This window comes from Xyrauchen texanus, chromosome 17 (assembly GCF_025860055.1).
Source record: "Xyrauchen texanus isolate HMW12.3.18 chromosome 17, RBS_HiC_50CHRs, whole genome shotgun sequence".
Taxonomy (NCBI): domain Eukaryota; kingdom Metazoa; phylum Chordata; class Actinopteri; order Cypriniformes; family Catostomidae; genus Xyrauchen; species Xyrauchen texanus.
In genome coordinates this window covers 34372228-34393012 of record NC_068292.1, presented here as the reverse complement: position 1 = coordinate 34393012, position 20785 = coordinate 34372228, and positions in this window count along the sequence as shown.

Genomic DNA, 20785 nt, shown 5'->3' with positions numbered 1-20785 from the left:
TAGCCTAGCAGTTAACACACATGCTTTGCTACAGTGAGCCGAAGTGCTCATGTAAGTGAAACTTCATGTAGCTTGAATCTGGCTTGTGTTATTTCTCAATCCCAATCTCCCCTCATCTCCCCCTAATTTCCTGTCCTCTCTCTAGTGAAGCATCCAATAAAAAGTGGGGGGAAAATGCCCTAAAATGATTGTATTCTAAAGTCCAACAGACATGAAAGTATTTGATTTGCTGAGATTATCATAAATATGCATGAATGTGGTGACATTTTTGCTAAACTACATTGCATGGTTCATCACACATATCGTGGCAGTTCCGAGGTAAAATGTCCACTGTGTGGCAGTAGAAGATTGTAAAATGTTCTCCTTAAAATTACAATTCTGTTATGATTTTCTCACCCTCATAACATCCCAGATATGCATGACTTTCTTTCTTCTGCTAAACACAAACAAAGGTTTTTTAGGAGAATATTTCAGCTCTGTAGGTCCATACGAAGCAAGCGAATAGGTGCCAACATTTTTAAGCTCCAAAATCCCCATCCAAGAGCAACATACAAGTACTCTAGATGAATCTGGTGGTTCAATCCATTTCATAGTGATATGATCAATATTTAAGTGCATATTAACTATAAATTCTCCTCCCTGCTTAGTGAATGTCCACTTTCACTTTCCCATTGTTCGTCTTCTGTTTTTGGTGATTCACATCCTTCAAGTATATCGCCCCTACTGGGCAGTAATAATAATTTGTAATAAAAAATGACTTAAATATTGATCTGTTCCTCATCCACACCTATCATATTGTGTCTGAACACATGGATTTAACCAATGGAGTCTTATGGATTACTTTTATGCTCCCTTTATATGGATTTTGGAGCTTCAAAATGTTGGCACCCATTCACTTGCATTGTGAGGACATAAAGAGCTGAAATATTCTTAAAATAAATCTTAATTTGTGCTCTGCTGAAGAAAGAAAGTCATACACATCTGAGATGCCAGGAGAGCAAAAAAGCAATTGCTGAAGCAAACCACATAATTTTGTGGTGCTTCTATGACACTTTTGGATCATGTGTCGACTCGCATGCTCTTCAGGACTCGTATTTCTGTCATTTGCATCACATGCATACATGCTATCAGTTGAGCAACAGTGCAAATTAGGTTGTTATTGTAATGCAAATGTTAAAATGTATTGCCGTACAAGTCATGGACAATAGTAAAAAAGTTTTTAAGTCATAAGATAACATTGTGTGAGGAACAGGGCAAACAGTAAGTATACTCTACCCTTTTACTTGTGATATGTGTGAAAATGCATAGAATTCGTTGTTGTAGCGAGTTGTTGTAGTGTGTTTATTTCACCAAGAAACTGCCGCAATACGTACAAGGAGCCATGTAAAATGTATTTTGCAATAATGTGATTCTATAGACCAGGTTGCATAAACCATGTAAAATGGACATGTATTTTTGTGGAAACATTTTATGCACATTATTACCATGAGACGTATTACATTTACTTTAATTTTATTGTTGTTTTCTTGTTGTCTCTTTTTTACATCTCTTTTTTCCTCTCCTGTCTACTTCCTTTTTAGGAGAGCAACCTCCTAATTAGTGATCGTCTCAGGTACGCGACATCTAGGGGGCAGGTGGATAAAGGAGACTGCTGCAGCCTGAAGGGGGATTTGTGTTCCTGGTGTCCATTGTTTAATAATGCGTTGACATGTACTTTGGTGGTGTTAAGGACTCATTGCTTAATTGTTGTAATGCTTAAAACTATTAAATAGTTTTTGAAACTTTTGAGTTTTAATCTGTTGTAAATAGTGCATAGAGATCACATGTTTAAGGAAGCTGTAGGGGGTAGAGTGCCATTAATGTTGGATAACATGTTGCTGTTTTTTTTTTCTCCTGTTTTTGCATAGAAAGGGAGTCAGGGGAAACAATTGTAATTTTTATTTCTCTTTTTTTTGTTAGGGCATTTAGTTTTCTTTTTGAGAGTTAGTTTAGTTTTTGTTTATTGTGTTGGTCTTGCTCTCCCCTGAAATATTTTACTTCCAATATTAACAATAATACATAAATAAAAATAAAATATTTTGGTGTGGTGTTCCAATTTATGTTGCCTCCTCACCCTAAATGGGGACGTAACAAAATACATTTAAAAACTTCATCTGCACATAGCTCAGCAAAACCTTGCTCAACTTGACAGACACAGGTTATGTAAGAATGAAAGGTTGCAAGGAAAAACATCACAGATAAAAATAAAGGACACCTGCAACATATCACCCATACACACTGCTCAAAGTTAAAACCTGACTGGAGAATCCTGAGGTCAAATCAGTATCTAACATTGTCTACATTTTTGTTCACATAGAGTGATGTTGTGAAATTTACTCAAAAGCATTCTCTCCCTCTAAGAAAGTGTGATCTACTGAGGTCACGGAGTGTGAAGTCTGGAGATTATTTGTTTTTGTGTGAGACAGCTGTATGAGGGACACACTGTTTTCATTGCATTTTTCACATCTTATCCTTTCATAATGCAAAACTTATTTCCAGTATTGTCATTAGTCATTTACACTTATTTAAATGTTTTGTCTATCTATCTATCTATCTATCTATCTATCTATCTATCTATCTATCTATCTATCTATCTATCTATCTATCTATCTATCTATCTATCTATCTATCTATCTATCTATCTATCTATCTATCTATCTATCTCTGTCTGTCTGTCTGTCTGTCCATCCGTCCATCCGTCTCTCTCATTATTTACTCACGCTAATGATATCCCAGGTGTGTATGACTTTCTTTCTTCACCAGAACACATTTGAAGAAAAAAAATAAAATATCTCATTAAAATGCAAGTGGATGGTGATCCGATTTTTGAAGCTCGAAAAATCACAAACAGTCAGCATAAACGTCATCGATACGACTCCAGCGGTTAAATTAATGTCTTCTGAAGTAACACGAACCCGTTGGTGTGAAAAAGATAAATATTTAAGTACTTATTTGACTGTAAATCATGCTTCCATTCTGCAACGGTATGCAAATGTGAAGTAATTGCACTGGCATTTGAAACATGCGAGAACTGAGGCATGTGCATCACAGCCAGAAGTGCAGCACTGTTTATGAGTGAGGAGGAATGCTGTAAAGTAGCTTGGTTGGTTTTGGTTTAGATCTGTATTTATCTGTTTCTTTACTCATAATGGTGCGTTTGTGTGCTTATCCTGGATGTCTCAACCAAGTGGAGAACGTGAGATTACCTCTGTATCATTTACATTTACATTTATGCATTTGATAGATGCTTTTATCCAAAGCGACTTACAGTGCACTTATTACAGGGACAATCCCTGTATATATAGCTCAACGTAAATAGCTCAAACCAGTGACCATCTGATTAACAGATATGTGCTTTAGCATACATTTTAGCATGTATTACTACACCACCACCACTCCACTGTATCATGGCAACTTGAATATGTTACTCAAGAGTTTTAAAAGGTCCGCACACTTTTAGTTTACATTTGTTTGTATTCTGGCTTATCTCCCAGCTGAAAGACCAGATAAAACAACATGATCACATGGGAAGTCGGCATGTTGTTTCTGAGAGCTCCAGTACCTTAGGGTCAACATGACTGGACAGAGCGTTGCTTCAGCAATTTTGGAGACCCGAGGTCTGGATCCCGTATTGAAATTAGGAAGTAATCGCATTTGTATAATCAGTGACTATGATTAGAAGATTGCATTTTTCCTTCTAACATTAAATGTTTACTCCACTCATGATTAGGATTAGGTTTGGGGGTTGAGTTTGAAAAAATATGCTTTCCTCTTCACTCATTCTGAAAATGGATATGCCCAACAACACTTTGACTCAACACTTTGGCTGCTGAGAACACTGTTTAAATTCTTGGTATGCACAGACTAATTTTAGCTAAAGAAAATTTAGCCTACTCTTTCTGATTTCATTGTGAGATTAGTCTGGAAAAAACCAGCCTAAACTGGATAGCAGGTCTAAACTGGTCTCCCAGCCTGGTCAAGCTAGACAGTTTGCTGGTTTTAGAGGGTTTTGGGGAACTTTTTAGCTGGTCAGGCAGGGAGATCAGCTAAGATCAGCTTAATCAATATAAGACCAGCCAAACGGCATAGGCTGGTTTTAGCTGTAAAACAAAAAATGTGTTTGTTTTTTCCCAGCAAGGCTTTTTGTTCTCATATAAAGATTTTGATTTGCACAAAAGCGCATACTTCAAATAAACTTAAAATGCATAATTATTTGTTGTCATTCCCACCAACTAAAAACTAAAGGCCTCCACTTCAGAACATTGATGAATATTCTTGTGTACTCATCCTACTCTTTGTGAAAACAGGGTACAGCGTGTCTGTATGTTCCCTCGCTCCCTGAGCCGAGGAAATGTAGGGCTAATGAGCAGAAAACAATTATCCCATCTATATGTGCCATTAAGCACCAATCTAGACTCCGGGTAATGATGCATACCGGATCAGTCAACTTGATGGAAACCAACCTGACATTGTCAAGTAAGGCAAAGTTTACGTAGTGATGCCATACCTGATCAATATTACAGAATTGATGGCTCAGAAAATACTACTGAAACGCTTGAGTTATTTGTGTTGTGGGAAAGGAGCATTCACGACAGGTTCTCAGTGAGCCCAGCTTAATTTAGCTAATGGTCTTTATGGTGCATTTTTCATCAAGCATATTTGGCATGTTGGTTTTATGAATAATATATTTCACACTACATTGATTAAGTGGAGTTTTATAATAGATCTGAAATTAGCTTGACGAGTTTGCAAGTAAATTGCACTTGTTTTGCTTTGAATTCTCGAGGTGATGTAGAAGTCACTTTTAATCATCTGTTCATTTTCTGATTGCTCTAATAACACATAGTTAACTATGCATTCGGTAAGGAGAGCAGACAATTAATCACACACATGCTTGATCTTCTGCAGAGATTGTATTACTGAATCATAATATTACTGTTGTGTGTGTATGTTTTTATAATATCACAAGCCACTTATGCATATCCTTGCTTCTACAAGAACTGTAATCATTTAACTGATCTGATGTACTGAATGTAATATCGTATTTACAAAAATTCTAATCCATGACAAAAAATCCAGCTGTTTTGGGACATATTAAATGTACATATAAGACATAGGCTCTAAATCAAAATGGTATAAACTCATGACATTATTTAAAACAGGTGAAAAGAAGGTTAGGATCGCATGACCAGCCAAACACTTTTCACTTAATCAAATTAACCGCCCCATTATTGGACACTTTCACTCATGGATTAAATTAATCATGGCTGACTGTGAATTATAAGTTTCCTCTTCTCCAAAGATGAAGACCGTCCCTGAGAAGTCCCATACGCAGTAGAGCAGAATATGTAATGCCCTGAAGAGCACAATGACAAACAAAGGGTGTGAACGATTAATCCACTTAGTTTTGCTGCGTGTGTGTTTCTTCGATTACAAAGATGGGTCGAATTTAATTAGCCAAGTGATTTTTCGCTGGATAAAGGCACATGTATAAGAACGATTCGTGTTTTGAGTGTTTGTACTTAAAGGGATAGGTCTCCCAAGAATGGCAAATCTCATAGTTTACTCACCCTCATGTTGTTCCAAATCCTTATGACTTTTTTCATCGGTGAAACACAAAAGGAGAATGTAAGGCAGAATGACAACCTCAGTCCCCATTCAATTCCATTGCTTTTTTTTTTCTTCCATACAATGAAAGTGAATTGTCTGCCAGGGCCTTTGGGTGACATATTGCCATCTGGGAGGTATGATCCTGTAACTATAAGGTTTCCTTGGAAACTGGTTGTAATAGAATCATGCAAGGGTGCAACAGAGGGCAGAAAGTGTAAGAAAATTGATAGAGTCAGAGAGAGTTGCTGTTGAGTGATCTGTTTGGAGCAGCAGGATTAAGTCTGGCACGAAGGAAAGAACAGTCAAGGTCAACTAAGAAAAAAAGGGGGGGGAAGGGGGGTACTCAGGAAAATGTGAAAAGCATAAGCAAAACAGCCACGGTGAGCTGTCAGCTCTAAGACAGAAATTAAAATGAGATGTGGAGAGAGAGAAAAAGAGAAAAGCAGGTGCAACTTTGTTGAATATACTATAATATACTATATATATATATTTTTTTTTTTTTGCACACTAGACTTTTCACATCAGCTAATGGCACAGGTGTGCTTGAAATAGGCCTACACTTTGTACAATTCCCCTCAAGACTAGCCAAACCACACATTGCTTAGTGCAGGGGTACACACAGGATATTTTACACATTTATTCGGTTTGTGGTATAATTTTACTGCATAATAATATGTTCAGGGCGATGAATGATGTTTTGCACAACAGAGGATGTTTCAAACAAAAATGAAAATTCTCTTATCATTTACGCACCCTGATGCCATCCCAGATGTGTATGACTTTTATTTTATAGCAGAACACAAACAAAGATTTTTAGAAGAATAGCTCAGCTTTGTAGGCTCATACAATGCAAGAAAATGGTGACCAGACCTTTGTAGCTCCTAAATCCTATCAAGGGAACAGAGAAGATATCAGTATAAGACACCAGTGGTTAAATTCATATCCACATCTTTAGAAGCAATTTAATAGGTGTGGGTGAGAAACAGATCCAAATATAAATCCTTTTTTACACGAAATCTCCAGTTTCACTTTCATTTGAACACCTTAAAGTCACATGTGGAGCCTGTTGTTTAAAGTTAAAATGGATATTTCAAGTAAAAAAGGATATAAACATTGTTCTGTTTCTCTTCCACAACTATTATATCACTTCTGAAGTTATGGATTTAACCACTGGAGACATATGGATTAGTTATCCTTACCTTTATGTGATTTTTGGAGCTACAAAGGTCTGATCCACATTCACTTACATTATATGGACCTTCAGGGCTGAGACATTTTTTTTATAAAAATCTTTGTTTGTGTTCTACTAAGAGATAAAGTCATTCACATCTGGGATGGCATGAGGGTGAGTAAATGATAAGAGAATGTTCATTTTTGGATAAACTATTTACATTTTGTATTTATTAAAGAACATTTCTTTAATAATGTAGTGAGAAATAAGTAATTATATACACTCATCGAATAGCGATATCTCTTTGTTCAAACACCAGCCAAAACTTGTTGAGTACTTTCCTCACAAAAAAGACACACTTCCAAGAAAATGTACTAACTCACCATTTTCAACAACAGCTGCCAAGTTATAGCATCCCCAGTTTTTACTTTGTTCACAGTACCCTCTATGCAGCCTGAACTTCTTTTGAATGTTGAATCTTCTTGAAAACTGCATTGAAAACAATCTAGACGCAGCGCAATGAATGAAACAGAGTGCGGGTGTCTCAACATGCGTTTTTAAAATACACAGGTCCTGCATAAAAAGCTAGACGTGGTGCAAATGTTGAAGACATTAGTCCAGGATGTGTTTACATGGGAAAACAGAACAGACATGCAAAAACACATTCAGTGTGAACGGCCCCTAACGTCTGTGAGTGAGAGTGAGCGAAACAAGTTCAGTAAGCCTGTATATTTTTTCATTAATTATAAAACCCGACTCAAACCCGAAGTCCTACTCGAAAAACTGACCTGAACCCACTCCCACTACACGTTACGCTTGCTACCAACCACAATCATAATCTTGGCAAAAGACTCCTATAACAAGTACATGAGTAGCTACAATTAAAAAAAAGATATTTGCTCAGTGTACATATCGAGATTAAATAAACACTACAGACTTTTATTCACTTTCACACAAATCAATTAATAAAAATGTACTTTTACCCTTCTTCACACACAATGTTTTCTTATGACTTGTAAGGGGAAATATTTAAACATTTAACATTAGCTTTACATTATAAATAACCATGATCAAATTGTATGAGAGCTCATCTGATATCGCATTGTATTTGCGAAGCAGTGGACCGGGGTACAAATGCTGAAGAGCATGCAAGTCGACAGCTGAGCAAAGTTTCATAAAAGCACCACAAAATGACATGGCAGCTTCAGAAATCACATTTTTCATCTCACATTTGCTTTTATGACACTATTAGTTAGGATTAGGTTTAAGGATTAGTTTGGATGATGTTAATTTTAAATCGATAGAGCACTAACCTCTAATCTCATGTTTGCTTTATATTACACTGTTGGTTACTGAATTCTGTCCCCCTGCATTGTCAGTCTGATACAAAGTTGCATTTAAATGCTCACATGCTTATTTGAGCACATGTTCTGATACTCCTTTTACACACAAATGGACAATTAATCAAATAAAAATTTTTATATATCCTAGTGTGACTATTAAACTGCAAACTGTTGTGATTTAATTAAATAAATGCAAATGGTTGTGATTTAATTAAATAAATGCAAAGACTGCATGTGCTGTGCTGCAAAGTCAAGGTGTGAAGCTGCTCACATGCTGAAAACAACCATATTTTATGAGCATCACGCTTATTGTAATAGATGACAGAAGATTGAACTCATTTACTGTGATGTGCACAGCACCTGCAGGCTTTGTATTTTTGTAATCAAATCACAGCATTTTGTGCTTCAATAATCACACTGGGTCAAGTAACCAACAGTCATATCTGGAAGTGTGAAACTACCATCAAAAGCACAGAACCAGAAACTCATTCATGTCAAAATAAAAGTTTGATTCAAAATGAAAGCATGATGCGTGTAATTTCAGAATTTGTGACTAAAATATATCACTGTTCATTAGTAAAATTAATTTTATTATTATTATAATTTTTTTATGATTAATATTGAACCTATATCTCACAAGCAAGATTGCTGTAGTACTGAATAGAAGCTTTCATCAATGTTTCCATTTATAATGTGATGCTCTGTTGTACAGTACATTATTTGACAAATATAAGAGCATTGTTGTGTTTATATGTTCATAACTAAAGCAATTCATTAATAAATATATTGTTTTGTTGAAAAGTAACTATTCTATTTTAATTTGATAAAAGTTTGGATTAATTTGATCAGACTCAATTTTGATGATGAAATTTAACTACACTTTAAAACATGGGAAAAAATGGGAAATGTGTAACCTGGGGGTAAATAAATATTTATTTATTTATTTATGTGCTATTTAAATTGGTATGGAGAATTGTGAAAGGTGATATGACTACTGAAATATTATTATCGTGACAACACTGTTATCGGTTCGGTTTTGGTTTAAGGTTTAGGGTGGGGAGGAAATATTTCTTGATTTAAAACTCAATAGAGCATTAGTCTTTACAAATTAATCTGATTGAGAGATCATTTAACTCATTTACGTTTTAGTGGCACACAGCTGGCATTTAACCTCAGAACTGCATACATGAAATTAACCTCTAAATATTATTTTTCAAAAATGTCGCCACAGTCACATCATTTTCATGTGGTCAGAAATGGTAACGATGAACATTTTAGACAATGCCTCACTCGTCAATGTTTAGGGTGTGTCTGAATACAGAGAAGCTATGGATGGAGGTCAGTTATGATAAGTTGTTATGACAGCCAACAACTGCACAAGTTGGGCCTGAACTAATTTTTACTTCAACTGACATTTAAAATCATTGTTTTTCTTTGTTTTGAATGCTCATATTGGTAGTTGCACTGCTTCTTCTAGAGACCGGAACCAGAAAACAGTCCAGCAGCCTTTAGAATTATAATGGCTCTGCTCAATGGTTAGCCATGCAAATTTGTGGCTTGATAACATAAGCGTTATCATCAATTTTCACAGAACATTCTAAATTCTAGGTACTAGTGGTGTTTTTCGGGTGGACGTTGTAGGTGTTATTTGTAGGGGGAGTGGATTGTAGACTTGAAGGACACATTAAGACCTCTCGTCTCATTTAATTTTAGGCAGCTAGTCTGCCCAATAGCTAACTAATATATATATATATATATATATATATATATATATATATATATATATATATATATATATATATATCATGTTGTGCCCCTGTAATAGCAATTATTCAACAAAAAAGCAACCACACACACACAAATCTTTCAATGATATCATTAAAAAACAAAAAAAATGGCTGATTTAATTGATGAAACGCAACTGGACACGAGGAGTGTAATGCATTTCAAACAACAGCAATTTCAGAACAGCTACTTTATCATGAGCAAGGAATTTAGTAATTGCTGTGTCCTGGCTTCAAAAGTCAGATGAGTAATCAATACATGCTGGGTGGTAGGTGATGAAACACTAAGAGTGAGCTTGGTTTTAAAGCCATCTATAGAAAGTCAGCAAGAGGGAAGCTATTAAAATCATTGAAGGCCAGTGGGAAAATATACAGTGACCATTATGATATCATAACATGGCACAAACCACATTTGCTTTCCTGCAATAACATGTCCAGAAAGTTTTTATATATCAATAGATGAAGCAGGTCAAATTACCTTAAGTGTCTATGCTCAGGTTTATACATATGTGAACATTTGTTTGTGGGGTCTTGTTTTGCCTACCTTGTGGAGACAAGGATAGTAAAACCTAAAAACTCCTACATTGTAGGAACCAATGGCTTTGTTAACATGCAAAATAAGGTCTTAATGGAAATGTTAAAATGCAAAAAAATTTCAGGGTTAGGTTTAGGGGTATGAGTAGGGTCAGGTGATATATATCATAAACTCAGTATAACAATAAAAGTCACGGGAATTCAGCATCTTTCTAAAATTCAAAAAGGAATTAATCCGTGGTGGAGGGGGCAAATGGCCAGTCAAGTAAATTTCAAAAGTGTTGCACCACCATGACTTACCATGTGATGAATATTTATTGTAATAAAAATATATCATTGTGTCATACATATCATTAAAAATATGACATTGTATCAAAATAGTGTTATGTATATGGGTTTATCAATTAACAATATCTTGGCACTAGAATAATGATAAAAATAATAATTTGCATATAATGTTTTAGTTGGCTTAGACCTACTTGTAAAATACTTCTACCGGTAATTTAAAGTGATTCAATTAATTTATAACTAAACTTGCTCAGTGTTAACAAACATCAAAGTGGTAAATCTAAGCATCAGACAGCAAGCCCATAGAATGTCTAACGTCCATTCATTGTTTACCTGATGAATATTGCAAACAAAAATGTTATCTGGTAGAAAATCCATTCATATTTGCAGTCCAAAATATAAAAAAAAGCAATCAATAATTTTGAAAATAACAGTAAAACAATTCTGACTGTACACTTCTGTGTGCTATAATACATTTAAATTTATGCTAATTAATTCTTCTGTACACTAGCACCAGTACTAACACCTAAAAAAAAAAGTTTACAGCCCTACTCAAGTGGTTTCTTGCTTAAATACACAACTTAGTAATGTGGGCATGACAGCAGTTTTCCCTAACTGATAATGTTGGCAGATACTGTTCATGAGGGTCTCCATATTTCTGCTTAGCACTCTGGTGAAGCCAAATAAAACAGACAGAGTCAGATACATGCCAGTTTTCTGGGAACCAGCTAGGCCTAAACAGACTGAGTCGTGAGCCTCCCAAATGGGCGTGTGGGCAGAGTAATTTTCCTCATCAAATGCATGTATCATGCAAGCCCTGACACGAACAGGTAATCATGAAGAGCTCTTAATCAAATCCACTGCACAACCTCTACATCTAAGCACAACCCACAATCCCTGCACACATACACACAGATACACACGTGTCATCTTTACAGGCTTTTATATACCTCTGCCTGGAAAATGACAGTAATTGACATGCTGCTTTTCACAACTCTTTATATGCACTTGCACTTTAGAGGAGAAAATTGCAGGCAATCTTTTGCATATTATATGCTAAAGGAAGTTTGGGATTTGGTAGAGAGGGAACAGATAAATAAGGAAAGAAATGGAAAGACATTCAGCAAATACAGAGACGTTTCCAAGATTCCCATTTGTCTATGCAAGTCCACTGAAGCATGCTGTACCCAAAATAGCTTCTCAATGATTTATCTTTTTTTCAAATATTAGACCAACCTCAAGGAGAACAAAGAACTCATAGAGGAATGGAATGGAAGTCCCGCTTTTTTATTGATAGTTTGACAACAATTTTTTTGCATGATTTAAGCTAAAGAAGCAAAATGCCGTATTTGATATTATTGTTGTCAGATTAAAAATGTGTTATTGGAACATAATCTTGACAATCATGTAATAATCAAGTGAACTGACACTATATTTAATTCAAATTAAAATGCTGTCATCAATTAATAAATTAATAGGTAATTGTAATTTTATTTGTTTGGTTTTAATTACATTTCAATGAGTTTAATTGGGAAAAATAGTTACAAAATAGTTACATTTGATAATAGATTTGTAAATAATTAGTAATTTTATTAGCTTCAAATAAACTAAATAGGCATACTTAGATTAAATTAACAGAATTTGAGGAGAAAGAATATTGAATTTAAATCCCTAATTTTGTTTATTGTGTTTTATTTAAGATTTATTTTGTTGTATTGTCTGTTGTTTTATCTGTGAAGTTTGTTGTTCAAGTCATTCAATGTATATCAGTTATTTCCCTAAAGTTAGTTGTTGAGTGTGTATGTGTACCTTTTGCCTCCTTCACGTACCATAACTATCTTCTGATTGGCCTAACTCTTTGCCGCCCAGGTGCCATCACACGTGCATCCCACATGCTACATCAGTCAACATTCACTGTTAATGCATTTATTTATTTTTTTCAAACAATGAAAAAGTCTGAGGCTGTCAAGTCTACCTAACATATATTTTTTGCATTCTACAAAAGAAAGAAATGTAATCTAGGTTTAGAACAACATGGGGGTCAGTAAATTACAGTTTTTCACATTTTTAAATTGGTTCAAATTACATTTAGCATCCTTAAAATACAGGCAAAATAAAAATAAATTAGTATCAGAACATGGTTTCCAACAAAATGTGATGTATTTGTAGTCAAACATGGGACTTACCCTGACATTGACATGTGACTAATAGTTTAGCACGAGCAGATTAAAAATAAATGGCATATTTTAGGTGTGAATTTTACATTACAGAGAGAAATGTGTGATAATATCTGACTGCTTCCAGCCAAATGTGCTTGTTTGCATGTCCGCGTGTGTGTCAGTGTGCATTACAAAAGTGATAAGCTTTCTCTGTGGATAATTTTTCAGGGAAACATCCTTTTGTGCACTTAATGTTATCTGCACTGGCCTCCAGCTATGAGAACACCTCTCATATGCTCTCCTCCATCACTTTGATAGATGTATGTTCCATATTCATTCAACTCTGCATAGAGTAGCACGGCTCAGTGCCGGATATAGTAGGGGTGGGCTAAGAGAGGGTGTGTGTGGGGGGAGGGGGGAGGGCAGGTGGCACAATGGAACTTCTACCTGTGGGTTTATGTGAGATCACATAGTGTTGGGGTGTAAGTTTAGCAGAGACAGACAGACAAACAGAGAGGGAGGGTCCGTGTGGCTTTTGGCATGTATAAAAGTCCTCCTGCAAGAGGCCAGAGGCTATGCAGGTTACTCTTTTCACATTTCATGAGACCTGGATGCCTTTATTTGCTTGGTGAATTGTGATTGGTCTATCTTTTTTTTCAAAGACAGCAGAGAGTAAAAAAAGACACATGCTGAGTGTCATATTAACATGGCTCTGATGCAACATTTCATTTCCCTGAATCTTTCACACTGGACTTTCACTGCCTTACAAGCACTATTATTTCTGGAAAAGCAAAATTAGAATATGTTTCTTCCTTTAAAAAAAAATAATATATTCATTAGATGCTTCTTGAATTAGATCAATATTAAGGAAAAACTGATACCAGAATGTAATTAGGGACAGATTAAATATAAAAATAAAAATAATAAAAGCATTGGCTATTATCTTTTTTATTATTATTATTACAACCACAATTCCCCCAAAAAAGTGGTGACAGTATTTAAAAATCTGATAAAACAAAAATAGGTATTTATAAATTCTATTCACCCTGTGCTATATTGAAAGCAAAATAACTGATGTTTTACCATAATCAGTTATTTAATTATTTATTTATTTGGGAAAATATAAACTCATTACAAATCAGATAATTGCAAGACACTCCAAAAACAGTGGGACAGTCTAGTGTTACCACTGTAGCATAAAAATTTATTTTATGAACACTTTTGACATAAGTTTAAGTTCCCCTTCTGTCACTCACTCGACATTAAATCGAATGTAGTTACATAAGGGGTCTTCCCTGGGAGCCTCACGTACCTCTGAACTTGAGAAACACTGGACAGGCCACCTCTGCCCTGCATGTCATGGCTCTCCTGCAAGTCCACCAAGCCAAGGTACTTAAAGTTCTGCAATAAGGTAGTCTGTACTGGGGTAGGGCTCCACAGACCACGGTACGGTGGACCCGCATCTACCTTGGGCAGTCCCACTGCCCCCAGTTGCTGTGTTTGTAGAGCTCCTCCCTCATCAGTTAGGACCTACCACCGCACCGCTCCAATGTGTAGCTTGACAACCCACCATGGTGCATTGGCCACATATCACCTCCCATTAGTCTGGGCAGGATGTGGTCTCCGCAGGGTCTTTTCCCCCTGAAAGAATAGGATCGGGGAAGACCACCTTCCTCGATGCATTTCATAGTGTTATGATAGCCCAAGACGCTTTACACTCTATGCAAGAGACATAGAGAGAGAAAAGGCCACGGCTGGCTGGCTTGCTCCCATGCTGGCCATGTAGAGCCTGTTCCACCCTTAGGGGTGCTGGGAACCTAAGGTGTGTATATGACACCTTTTTCTGGGGGGCGTTGGGGAGGGTTATGCGCAGCCAATACAGTTGCTTCTAGCACACAGAAGCCTGCTTGCGCCTGTGTCAGCAGTTCACGTAACACGGGCTAGTGCATGGCGGTTTTAAACGCGACCCCTTGTGTCATCTACATTCGACACCATGTCGAGTGAGTGACAGAAGCAGAACATCACGGTTACTGTTGTAACCTCCGTTCCCTGAGGGAGGGAACGAGACATTGTGTCCCTTCTGCCAAGACACTAGATCTACCACTGTAAACGGCCGTACCTTATACTTGGCTCCTCAGTGCAAAAACCCGACTGACAGACACACGCCCACTTCCCTTTATACCCGTATGTCCGGTGGCTGGGGCAAATTCTGTCAGACCATTTCTCATTGGCCTTTTATCAGGTTCAGAGGTATGCGAGGTTCCCAAGGAAGACCCCTTGTGTCACTACATTCGACACGATGTCTCGTTCCCTCCCTCAGGGAACGGAGGATACAACAGTAACCGTGAAGTTTAGCAATGTGGGTCTTCAGCTACGCAATTGTACAGGGCCACATTGCCACATTTTGTGCTTCATAAGGTGCCACACATTCTCAATTAGAGAAAGGTCAGGACTGTCTTTATTTTCTTTTCTTTTAACTAAATAAATGAAGAATATCCTGGCCTCCAAGCCTCAAAATGACTCAAAATTATTTATGAATTTTAATGTCTTTAAAAATACACTGCAACTCTCAAAGAAGTTATATTGCTCTCCTTAGTGAGTCATTGTGGATTGTGTGGCAGGCCTGGTGCTTGCACTGCTGGGATAAGGAACCGTCTCACACTTCATCACACATAACGTCTGACAGCCATCTCTGTTCTGCAATCCCCTCTCTCCCAGGGCTCATCTCAGCTTTTTTATACCCTCAGTCACAGCTCTCAGGCAATACATGAGATTGCTTTCTTCTGTTTGACTTTGCATTTTTCCAACAGTGAGAGTGAGAGAGGCACATGCTGACCTAATGCATAAAAAGGAGAAAGCTTTTGATTAAGTCATTACCTGTTTTGAGTATTCTTGAGCGTCCTGCAGAATCTGCATGTACAGTCTTAACATAAGTTAATTTGAGCTGTGTCCAAGATATTTAATATCAGTTCACTTACCCCAGACCAGATAAAAGTGCATTGTGTTTTAGTTTTACTGTACTTCTTGAGATGTGATATAATTTACTGGGGATCCTGCATAATGTATGTACATCATTATCATTCTACTTTTCATTTAACTTTTCATGATATACTATACTTGAAATATGCATATTAATACTAATAATAAATATAGCTGCAAGCAGCAATCAAGCCAATTATAGGCAACATGAGCAGCAAAAGAAGATTTGTGACACATTTTAAGTTAGAATTCTGATGAATTCTGTAGGAGTTCAAGATAAAAAACAAACATCTATGGCCATGTTTCTCAAGATACACTACTGTTCTATTTGTGTGTACTAGTTGCACATTAAAATCACTATCATTTGCAGAACAAAATGCTTGCTCTTTTGGCTATTAATACATTGAAAAAGAGCATTTAATTAAGGTTGTAATTTAAACAAAACAAAAACATTTTGATTATTTACATGGCTATATGTTTTCAACTTAAGCATATTTCTGTCTGCTGATCAGAATCAGGAAGATCACAAATAGTGAATTACCATCAACTACTGATAGCTTATTACAGCTCACTTGGATAAGAAGAGATAGTCTGATGGTTAATAAAAGAAATACATTTTATTATTTTATGTAACAATAATGTTTCAGACACTTTAATCTTAATAGATCACACAACAGCATATTTACCTTTACTATTTAAATAAAATAATTCAAAAAGTTATTATTGACTTTTGTTTCTTTTCTAAATACGTTTATTTAACTTCTCATCATCTGTGCGTTATTGGGAGCAGCGAGTGAATTGTTATTATAATATTTATAAATATACAGTATATATTATTATAATAATACTATCATGCAGAACTGTTTGATTTCTGAATTTCTTAGCATTATATTAACTATTATTTCATGTAAAATAAATCAAATGATTGGTAAAATAAAGGGAACAGGTAACGTGGCAATATGGAATTGAGTACACATGTTTGTGCTGGTCTCCATAAAATTACTTCATTTTATAATTGTTCATGAAAAATTACCTTCCTTTTTGGGCTGGGCAATATGTAAAAAATATTTTAATAACAATCACATTTAAAATACTGTGATATCTGATTATATGGTCAATTCCCAATGTCAGTGAATATTTTTGCTTTATTGAGTTTGCTTTACAAAATTAAATAAATTTATTGAAACATGAAAAACATAAACAAAAGACATTTCTAAATTCAAATAGCATTTTAAACAAAACGAAAAAAGCAATTAAAATAACGAAGTGATTATAAAATCTTCTATAGAACCACCTCCCTAAATCCAAATATTTACCATCTCCAATGGCCCCATTTACCATTAAGCAAGTATCAGTATGCAGAAATAGGTGCAAATTAAGAACTAAAGACAATTATAAATTTAAAGAATATTATAATAATCATAAAAATATATAAGCCTAAAAAAAATTCCCTTGTGTTCCCAAAAAGTTTAGGTTCAGGGTGAACGTGTCTTGTATTACTTTATGAGTTAATCACTTTTGTCTTTGTTTCTTTAATTCAAAGACACTTGTATATATTACTTAACCTGCAGAGTTGCTTTCGTCACAGTACCTTAAGAGATGATCGGAGATCATTTGCAGCATTCTCATAGACTACGTTATTCTTGCAGGAGTGATAACACTTTACAAGGGCTTGCTCCACGAGACAGGGTCCTGTTGCACGCTTCTGAACAAACAGAGAATCAGACACGAGCATGGATGGCTTTTCTTTTGTCTGTTCTTAAAAATATAATAAAGTATGTTTCTTCAAGCGCATCTTTTTGACTAACAGCATTTCTTGACATGTGTCACTCGAGACATCTTAAAGGGTAGATGAGCAATATTATGGATTGAGCCTCGTCGCATATTGCGGGTGGCAGGTGCTAGTTTCACACCCTTGGTGCACATAAAAAATAACGAACGTACATAAAATCGCTCATAGAAAATGCTCTTAACAGCTAAAAGCAATAGTTATTGGGAAACGAGGCCCAGAACTCTTTGCATGTGCGTGTCTTGGAGAAGGGCTTTCATTTTACTCATGAACAGCAGAGCTCACTGCATACACACATCAATTCAGATGTGCATCGGCAGCTTTTCATTCATCTGTTCTTCAAAATATAATCAAGTTTCATCAAACACACATCTTTGTGTCTAATTTCTTGTAATAGATCACTCCGAGAAGTCTTACAGGCTACCTTCCGCAGTGCCAGGTACATCAGCAAAATACTCCACATGAAAAATCTGCATTTGATGGGTGTTCATTTCAAACCTTGTTCACCAGGAGTAGGCTGTACAACAAATTCAGGAAAAAGGAAATCAAACCAGTGTCATTGACTTCAAGCTTTGCAATTGTACCCACATGTTCTGCTAGAAAATTTTCTCTAGAAAGTGTTAAACGATCATGTGTTGGTGAATGGTGTGACATCGGCGAGCCACTTGATTTTTTAACAAAGAGCCACTTGTAGCTTGTGACACATAGGTTCCTGACCTCTGATCTAGGATGACCATCCGTACACTTTTTTTGGACCTGAACAAAGTGAACAAATATTTGTAGAGCAACCTCTGTATGTGACCAGTAAAGCTGGCACTTGCATGTCAATGGCAGTTCAGAAAATACAATGAGCATGAACCCAGTTGAGGGGAGAGACAATCCCTGAGACATCTCTTTATTCACATATTATCCACACTAAATATTATGTGAAAAGAACAAAAAATGCCAGCCCAAGGAGAGTTTTTCCAAAAAAAATATATTTAGGGAAGTAGGCTACACCTGGCCACAGCAGGACTGAAAAGTGTGAACCCCAATCTTTACAGAGACCCGTTTCACCACAAGGATGCCAGATCCCCACTTGAACCCCACTTGTCCAGGGTGAACACCATTCACCCTGGACAATATTTTACCCAATTTTGGACATGTATGTTTATTTTTATTTTCAATAAATGCCTCTCTGAGGACTGATGCCACACCCACTGAGTCTGCTCTTGCTCACCCCATAACAATGGAGGTGTATATATACAGTGCTGTGCAAATGTTTTAGTCACTTTTGAAAAATGTTGCATAGCGAGGATGTCTTCAAAAATAATGCCATTAATAGTTCATTTATCATTTATCAATTAACATCATACGAAGTCCAGTAAAAATAAAAAAGCTTAACCAATATTTGGTGTGACCACATTTGCCTTCGACACAGCACCAATTCTCACAGCACCAAAACACAGTTTTTCTTGGTTGTTGGCAGATAGTATGTTCCATGCTTCTTGGAGAATTTTCCATGGTTCTTTGATATATTTAGGCAGTCTGAATTGCTTCTGTCTCTTCATGTAAACCCAGACTCACTCTGGGGGCCATACTATCTGTTGCATGACTCCTTGTTCTTCTTCTATTCAATTCTATTTGGGATTGTTGAAATCTAAAATTGATATATCACTGATACACTAAAAGAAGAATATGTAAAATGATCATCTTTCACAAAAGTTTTTGTGAAAAATATAATGGGCCAAAGACTTTTGCACAGTACTGTATATACTGTATATATGAAATTTACTCTTATTACTCTGGTGTAATCTCACAACACATACTGAAGCTTTTTGACACACTGAAAGAACCCACCACCCCTTCCCAACACAGAGCCCATCAATTAACCCTTTCATAAGGTACTGTTAATAACAGTGCCCCGCAAGGTAGCATCACACATATGTGTTTCTGCAACAGCCAATTACGTTACAAGCTGCCAGATTCAAATCATCTTTCGTACCAACACAGGCTGCACTGGTAAATCATCTGTGATTTATATTCATTCAAACAGTTACTCATACAGTCTTTTAAACCACAGATTACATTTATTTTATATACATATATCCAGCTCGTCACCAATGTCCCACAATGAAAAGTTTACAGCTCTTATACGCACAGTTAATACATCAAATGTGATTTTCCACCGATGCCTGTTGTGGTTGTCATTAGTCAAACAAACAGCTACTAAAAGAGTCTTTTCAAGCACATAATGTATATTTTATGTAACAAACAGCCTAATTGTCACCAAAGTACAACGAAAACACTTCACAGCTTGTATATGTACAGCCATCATATCTAAACGCAACCTTCCCATGCACGTAGCAACGTCTACTTATTAAGTGAAGATGCGGTTTTCATTCACAAACATCAACTCAAACAGTCTTTTCAGGAATATAATACATTTGTTTTATGAAGTAGACATCACAAAAGCACTACAATAACTTGTATACTCACAGTGAAAACATGCTGATCGGGAGTGATTATCCAATGCATGCAGCCAAGTCTGTTCACATTAGCGCTTGTCACACACACACACACACACACACACACACACACACACACACACACACACACACACACACACACACACACAATGCCTGATATGTCAAACAGTACATAGGCAAACCGGACTACTGATATTATATGTTCATTTGTTTTTTACAGCTATAAAAATAAAATAAAAGTACAGCAGTCATAACCCATTTGTTCACATGTTTACCATATTATGTACAGTATTTTTTTTTTTGACAATCAATCAAAAATATTAGTCTACACTCTGCCACCCTCTGCTGGCTGTGCAGTGTCAAGTGCAAAAATAACTCACTCCAGGGGTACTTATTAGGAATTTAGACCCTACTCATGAAAAGGTTAAAATGCAATCAAGACAAGATGCAGAATGTGGCCTTTCTTGTAATCATGGAATGCTTGATTACTCCTGTGAGTGAAAGAACCTTTATTCCTCTGTCAATTTGCATTTCATATTTTGTCACTCCAAACATGCAATATGGTTACACACAATATTACTGGCCTAATTGAAATGACACTGAAAAGTATCACTCTGGGAC